An 8933-nucleotide genomic window follows, 5' to 3' on the forward strand; every position below is an offset into this window, starting at 1 on the left:
AAGTAAGAAGCCCAGGGTGAGTGTTTGCTCTTATTTTCTAACCATTTGTGATCAGTTTGGTTTGTTGCCTTTGGTGTAAATATTGTCTTGTGGACATAAAAAGGAATGTGTCTAGCTTGAAAAACAATGTCTGTGGGGTTCTTTGTGACTCTACCTGCTCACAAGGGGCAATGAGGGAGCCTCTCTTCTATTTTTTAGGGTAGAGAATAATGATTGACATTGTTATTTTCAGTAGAATGAATCAATATAGGCTCATTATTGTAATGCAATAACTGTTGATGTGGACTTAGTGGAAAAGGCCAGGCAGGCTTTGGATGAAACTGAGAAAGGAGAAAATGGAGGGGCTAGAAGAGCAGTAGAACCATCATCATCATGAATGGTTATATGGTTAGAGTATTTGAAAGTGACTTTATGCTGAATTTTTAATCCATTTGGCCAACATGAAGAACTGATGAAATCAGAAATAGGTACAAATTTTTTTTTGTGGGGAAAAAAATTTAGTAATTGATCAGAACCTTAATTTGGGATTGTGTAATTGGAGTCATAAAAGGGGATTGATTAAATCAAAAACCTTTTGAGATCAGTGACCTGATGCAGGAAGAAGTGAAGGCGAAGGGCAGAGTGGCTTTTTTTGTGAGCATCTGTGACTTTCCCAAAACGTGTGTGAATGACAGTCACAAAAACATCTGTGCATGTTCTCTAAGAGATGCAATGCTAGCAGCACTCTTATGAGTAATTTGCATAGCAAAATGTCCTATAAGCTGAAAGCAGGAAAATGTGTCATGGCCAGCTGAGCACTCTGCAAAGTGTGTGTGTCAAGACAGGCCATAGGGTGCTGAGCATCCGTGTGTGACATCCAGGCTGTGAATGTAGGCAAGCTGCATTTTCAAGATGTTGTAGTCTTTGCACTTCTTGTCTCTTCTTTATGAAGAGAGACAGTTTTCTATACAGGCACAGTCTACAAAGTGGCATGTTGGAAGGGCCAAGATTGTCAAAGAAGCTAGCTTTCACTTCTTGTTTCTGTGGGAGCGCTTCTAAGAGGTGAATGGGCTTATCATATTAGAAAGCCATTGCATTCCGGATGGTTAGGCCTTGTAAATGACACTTGTCCATCTGGTTCTTCTTTCATCTTCTCTGATGTCTGAAAAGACCTTGCAGTGAGAATATAAAGTAACTTGATGAGTACCTTGAGAAACTTCCTTTAATTTTATTTCTGTTGCCTGCGAATGTTCACAGCAATTGTCAAGAGCCCTGTATTCAGCCAGTAGAAAAGAAAGTATTTGAACTTCCTTTAATTTTATTTTAGTTTTACTTTGTCTCTTTATTACCCTGCAAAGTGCTTAGCTCATTAAAACCCTCTGTCTTAAAAGCACCCTTTAGTTTTGGGTGCCTCTGTGTTGGGATATCCCACTTTAGACAATTGGGTACGTCAGATTTAGATACCTAAAATTAGAGGCTACTTTTGAAAACATCTTTATAATTAATAAATTGTTGGTCATAAAAATCTGATCTGAGTCCATTGAAATCAGTGGCAAAGTTCCCCTGAGCTTCATTGGGAACAGGATTTGATATTTAATCCCCTGAGTGACATTTGAAGAATCAGTACTTGACCACAGATCACTAGCCAGTTCCTGAAAGGGAGAGGCCTATCAAATTCTCTTTTTGCTCCTCCCTTGCTTTCTTCAGTTTGGCCTCAGTCCACACCTTTGTCCTTCAGCCACTCCCTCCTCTTCATCCTCCCCCTGCATCTTGTCCCCTTTCCCTCTCTCCCTTCCAGAGTCTCCATGAATCCTTTCCCATAAAACCTGATAAAAAAAAATGAAACCCATGGGAATAGCATGGCATTTGCAAACTATCACTTTGCTTGTGTGTTATACCCCTTTCCCTGTTTTGTCAGTTTAGACTGCAAGCTCTTCAGGATAGGAACTGTCTCTTGCTTTGTGTTTGTACAGTACCTAGCACAATGAGGCACCAATCTGAGTTGGTCCCCAGATACTACTATAACATACTGAATAATAAAATAATGCAATTTTGATTCAGTAAGGTTTCCCCATTAGTTTTTAAACCCAAGAGTACTGGGAGTATTTTCCCTTCATTTGAGAGAGTCTACGAGGTCAGCCTTTCTGTGTTAGTCAGTCCCAAAGAGAAAAAATATAATTTTCCCTCAGAATGCTCTACAAGTTGAAGACTATTTTGAGCGCATTTCAAAGCCTGACCAACATTGGTTGTAAGCCAGGAGCAGTATGTATGGTGTGGAATACATACGATACCTTGAACTGGATGACTAATATGCACCTCTTTTGTTTTTTTTCAGTCATTATTTTCTACCTGTTTATAAGCTTACAAAAAACCAAAACCAAAATCATATCACAAATCACTATGCCCCTTGCGCTGCAGGAACACTGCATTTTTCTTTGCACCCCCTCAGCTTCATTATGTATAAGTAATATCTCAATGAACCATTTCACACCAAGTTGCATATAAATTCTCCTGCAGCAAGACGATGGAGAGAGGGAGTGAAGAGATCTCTACTCCCTGGTGAATATTTCTCCCGCATTAACTGGTAATGGAAAATATTATTCAATTTCCAGACTTCATCCCTCCTTGAGTTAAGAATGGCAAATCCCCCTCGCTATAGATGTTGAAGCGAATTATGGAACCTTGTATTTAAAGTTGTGGATGGAAATCTTGACCTTGGGGCATACCGCATCTCCTGCTGCTGCTGACACTTGTACTCATGTGCTATCATGGCGCCGTGCTTAACCAAAAAAGTGGCATGCCAATTTCAGTAGAGTACTGCTGCAAACCAGAGTGAGATCTAGAGGCTCTGTCTGCCTAGTGATTTAAGATTAATGTTTCTCTCACTGACAGAAGTTGATCCAATGAAAGATATTTCACCCACCTTGTGTGTCTAATGATTTAACAGGTCTTCTAGAAGAAATACACCACATTTATAACTTATGTTGTCGTATTTGTTTTCCATTCAAATAGTGTTCCTCCACCCTCACCTTTGACTTCTGTTTTTAGTTTCTCTCAATGCTGAGATTTCTGTGTCTTAAGACAGAATAGCACAATACAATGTATGTACTTGGATGGCAAGAAAGATGTACAGAGCTTTATAAATCATGTGTGTTGCTGAAGAACTCTTCATTTAGTAAAAGGAAGAACAAATATTATTACAATGTTTAACAGCATCACCTATGAACTGGAGTCACTAATGAATTAGAAACCTTAACTCAAGCTCAGGCACTCAGATGCTATACTGATGGCAGTCCTAAGTTTCTGGATGCACAGAACAAAGGCATTTTCCCCCTCAAAGTAGGGCTAAGTGGATAACAAGTTTCCAAATTGGTGGTAGTCTAAAAAAAAGTGAGATTGTAAGATTTTCTGATCCTAGTTTTAAATCTTGTAGGAAAGATGTATGAGGTAAGGAGATGTTACAGGTACTGATCCTTTGGAACCATGGGACCAAATTACAGGCAACAACTCTTAAATTACATGGCACCATTGATATATTCTACTGCATCTTTCCCCCACAAACACTCAGCTATGACTCAGAGTTAAAAATGCTTATTGATGTCAATTCAGACAGTGATTATCATTGATGAACTTATTGAGGGTGACCTTTTTTTATTGTGTCTTTTCCATTGTGCTCCCTGCCATTGGCCTGCTGTGTTGAAAATGGGGAGTTTCAGGCCCAACAAGAGATAAGGTGTGGATTGAACCCTTGTGTACTGTTACCACATTAAACAGTCAAGTGCAGTCTGGAGTTTTATGTCAAGTTATCACTGGCTTACTCCCATTGTAACAAACACTATTATCTCTTCCATTAAAGTATCAGGGGGTAGCTGTGTTAGTCTGAATCTGTAAAAGCAGCAGAGAATCCTGTGGCACCTTATAGACTAACAGATATTTTGAATCATGAGCTTTCGTGGGTGAATACCCACTTCGTCAGATGAATGTAGTGGAAATTTCCAGGGGCAGGTATATATATGCTAGCAAGCAAGCTAGAGATAACGAGGTTAGTTCAATCAGGGAGGATGAGGCCCTGTTCTAGCAGTTGAGGTTGAAAACCAAGGGGGAGAAGTGGTTCTGTCGTCGGCAAGCCATTCACAGTCCTTTGTTCCGCCCTGGTGGATGGGCGTGTCAATTTGCAGTATGATTGAAGCTCAGCAGTTTCTCTTTGAAGTCTGGTCCTGAAGGTTTTTTTACTGCAGGATGGCCACCTTAAGGTCTGCTATAGGTGGTAGGGAGGTTGAAGTGCTGTCCTACAGGTTTTTGTATATCCCATTCCTAAATTTTGATTTGTGTCCATTATCCTTTTCCGTTTAGAGGGACTGATTGCCCAATTGGCCGAAGTACATAGCAGAGGCATTTCTGGCATTGTGGTGTATATTACATTGAGGGACATGCACTGTGAATGAACCGGTGATGGTGTGCGCTGATTATGGTTAGGTCCTGTCTGATGGAGTTCGCTGGTGTGATATGTGGCCAGAGTTGGCATCGGGTTTGTTCATGGATTGGTTCCTGAGCTAAGAGCTACTATGGTGCGGTGTGCATTCTGGTGAGAATACGTCGGTTGGCAGGTTGCTGTGGGGCAAAGCTTGGCCTGCCACCCAGTCCTATTGAAAGCGTGTGGATCATTTGTCAAGGATGGGTTGTAGATCCCATGATGATGCATTTGGAGGGGTTTAGCTGGGGCTGTATGTGATGGGCAGTGGAGTCCTGGTGGTTCTTTCTTGGTTTGCTTGCAGTAAGGCTTCTGGTACGAGTCTGGCCTCTGATTGATTTGTTTCCTCATTTCCTCGCCCCCCCCTTTTCCCCCCCCCCCCCTGGGGTATTTGTGTATTTTGAGAATGCTTGTGGAGATTTGTAGGTGTTTGTCTCTGTCTGAGGGGTTCAGAGCAGATGCGGTGTACCTCAGTGCTTGGCTGGTAGACCAATGGATGTGTGATTGTGTCCCGGGATGGAGCTGGAGGCATGAAGGTAGGCATTAGTGGCGGTAGAGCTTTCGATATAGGGTCGAGCTGTAATGTGACCATCATTATTTGCACCGTGTGTCTAGGAAAATGGACCTCCCGTGTAGATGTCCAGGCTGAGGTTGAATGGTGGGGTTTTGTTGTGTAGAGACCTCTACATCCATTGGTGGCTAGGATGTGTTTCTGGCGGGGACCAACTGCACTGTAGTTTCCTCGAAATCAGGGGGTGTCACGGAGAGTAGCTGGGAGTGCTGCGTGCATAGGGTCTGAGACTAGAGAGGTCCACATATTCCGACAGTCCTTCAGTGAGAGTTCCAATTCCCGAGAGATGGGCGCCAGATTTCGGTGTTTGTGGAATCTTGCGGTAGTAGATAGAATAAGCCTTGTTGGGCTCTGAGGTATGTGATTTCAGTGTTAGTTAGGGAGTGTTCTGAGTAGATGGTGCAGTTTCTTGAGTGGTATCCTCAGTGCGATCTAGGGAAGTAGCCTATAGAATTTTGGTATTGGAGAGTTGTCTGGACGCCTCTTTGGTGTCAGACCTGTTCATGATGACAACAGCCCCTCCTTTATCAGCCTCTTTGATGATAATGTCAGGGGTGGTTTCTGAGGCTGTGGATGGCAATTGCGATTCTGCAGACTTGAATTATGAGGCAAGCGATGTTGTTTTTCCACGATCTCTGCCTGTGCACATCGGCCGGAAGCATTTCAATGATAGCTCCAGACCGTCTTTTCAACCCTCAGAGAGTCATGTGGAAGTTCTTCTTCGGTGCTGTTGTTGTGTGAGGGTACCTGTGTATCAGTTCACTGTTCAGTTTTGTCCTGAAGTATTCTTTGAGTCGGAGATGCCGTGAAGTACTTCCAGATCGCCACAGAACGTATCATGTTGGTGGGGTGGCAGGATGGCAGAAAGAAGTCCCGAGCTAGACAGACTTTTCTCTGGGACTGAGTGTGGTAGTTGGATAGATTGACATAATGCTGGCGATGGGTTAGTACCGTACGGTTGTGGCCCATGTGTCAGGTAGGAGTGTAGACCAGCCACAGTCCTTCTTCCTTTGTATTAGAGGTTGAAGTGAGTAAGTTAGATCTCCTGTCTTATTTAGTGAATCCGTTTTCTATGGGAGTTTGGTTATAATGGAAAGTTCTCCGGTTGGAGAGCTTTTTTTTATGTTTTCCTGTTTGCTGAGGAAAACATACAATGCCCACATCCAGAAAAACAGCCGATCCTAGCCACCTGGATTAGAGGCTCTCTACACAAACATCCCACACACAGATGGAATACAAGCTGTCAGGAACAGTATCCCTGATGATGCCACAGCACAACTGCGTGCTGAGCTCGTGCCTTTATACTCACACACAACTATTTAAATTTGATGACATATATATCTCCAGTCAGTGGCACTGCTATGGGCACCCGCATGGCCCCACAATATGCCAATATTTTTATGGCTGACCTGAACAACGCTTCCTCAGCTCTCGTCCACTCACACCCCTCTCTACCTACAGTACATTGATGCATCTCATCATCTGGACCCATGGAAGGAGACTCTCTGGAAATTCCACCATGATTTCAACAGCATCCACCCCCCATCAACCTCAGCCTGGACCAATCACACGGCAGGTCCTTTTCTAGACACCACGGTGCAATAAGTGATGGTCACATTAACACCACCCATATCGAAAACTACCGCCACTATGCCTACCTTCATGCCTCCAGCTTCCATCCCGGCACATGACATGATCCATTGTCTACAGCCAAGCACTGAGGTACAACGCATCTGCTCTACCCTCAGACAGAGACCAACACCATATCTACACGTACCGGGACACCATCACAGGACCTAACCGTATCAAGCCACACCATCACCGGTTCATTCACCTGCACGTCCACCAAGTAATATACACCATCATATGCCAGAAATGCCCCTCTGCTATGTACATTGGCCAAACTGGACAGTCTCTCAGGAAAAGGATAAATGGACACAAATCAGATATTAGGATGGCAATATACAAAAACTGTAGGACAGCACTTCAACCTCCCTAGCCACACTATAGCAGACCTTAAGTGGCCATCCTGCAGTAAAAAAACTTCAGGACAGACTCAAAGAGAAAATGCTGAGCTTCAATTCATCTGCAAATTTGACACCATCAGCTCAGGGCGAACAAAGACTGTGAATGGCTTGCCGACTACAGAACCACTTCTCCTCCCTTGGTTTTCCCACCTCACATGCTAGACAGGGCCTCATCCTCCCTGATTGAACTAACCTCGTTATATGCTAGCAAGCAAGCTGAGATATATACCTGCCCCTGGAAATTTCCACTACATTCATCTGACGAAGTGGGTATTCACCCACGAAAGCTCATGATCCAAAATGTCTGTTAGTCTATAAGGTGCCACAGGATTCTCTGCTGCTCTTCCATTAAAGATACAGAAAAAGGCAGGGGGAGATTGAAGTATTTGAAATGTAAACCATTAAGTAAGATTTTCATGGGTACAAATCCTAATGTTTCAGGCCATAAATCAAATGCAAAAAACTTTTCATATGAGAGGGTTATTCCATAACTATTTACTACATGTAAACTCATATAGCATTTCTTGCTCCTTCCTCCAAAGTTTTGGGTCACCTAGAGATGGGACACTTCTCGGTGTGCCACTGGTCTGATTTCTTATGCAAATTCCTATGCAGGCCATGTGGCTTTGTACAAACCACTTAACCTTTCTGTGCCTCAGTTCACCCATCTGCAAAATGGGCCACTCCAGCCCAGAGGCTTGACACTGGTTCTGTTCCTCTTGAGGCTTTCTGTAGTTCTGGGTTGGGTCGGAAGATTTAGCTTAACTGAGAGAGATGATCATGCTACTAAATCCCAGATGGCTTTTTAATCATTGCTACTGTGCATTTGAGGGCATTGTTATATGGAGAATGAAAATACATTAGGGAAAGGCTTTAAGAGGTCAGTAATGCGTTACCATTCTAGAAAATTACATTATATGTTTCTATCTATTTGTCTTATGATAATAAATCTAAATTTTGAAGTTGCTTTTTATTTCTGTCACTTAGAAAGCAGCTTATCCCATGAGTGAATATTTTTTTCCAATAAGTTTGATTTTTTTTTCCTTTTTTTAGGAGAACTTTTGCATTTCTTTAAAATGCAATGTAATTAAGCTGAAACGTGAGCTAATAAAAGGGGCAAGGATTAGGAAAATATCAAATTCATCCCTGGTTTAAATGGTTGCAACTCCAAGGGAGGCTGGTAGGCCTAATTTGGCTGATATGAAGTGTTGAAAATTGCAATTGGGATGTATCTAGTAAAAGAGGATAACCTGCACTAGTCTGGCGTTGAGTCAGTATGTCAACAAGTGCAACCAACATGTGTCAAGGAAGAAGTAATAGAGGATGGATTGCAGGAACAGCGTTTACAGTAAGAGAAAAGAGCAAGATAAATTGGTGGTGATGATGTCCCTGTGATGAGTTGCAGAGCCATGTGATAAACAGCATATATTATGCACTTATGATCGCCTCATTTACACTCTGCATGCTAATTCATCTCCCTGAGGATTTACTCTAAACTCCAAATCTCTGAGCAGATTCAAACAAACACTATCTTTGAAAAAGCTGATATAATGTTTCATCTTTCTCAATGAGTGTCTGTGTGGAAGAGAGAGGGATTGTATTGTTTTGGGTTTTATTCTCCCTCCCTAAAATCACACTGAGCCAGGCCCCAGCAGGGCCGCCCAGAAAATGCAGGGGGCCTGGGGTCTTTGGCGGCGGGGAGGTCCCTGCTGCCACATAGCCATCAAAGATCCGGCACTTCAGCGGTGGGTCCTGGGGCGGAAGGACTCCCTGCTGCTGAATTGCTGCCGAAGACCAGAGCAGAAGAAGCTCCGGGGGCCCGGGCCCCATGAGAGTTTCCTGGGGCCCCAGAGTGAGTGAAGGATCCCACTCCAGGACCCCCAAA

Source organism: Chelonoidis abingdonii, chromosome 19 (assembly GCF_003597395.2).
Source record: "Chelonoidis abingdonii isolate Lonesome George chromosome 19, CheloAbing_2.0, whole genome shotgun sequence".
In the NCBI taxonomy this organism is placed as follows: Eukaryota; Metazoa; Chordata; order Testudines; family Testudinidae; genus Chelonoidis; species Chelonoidis abingdonii.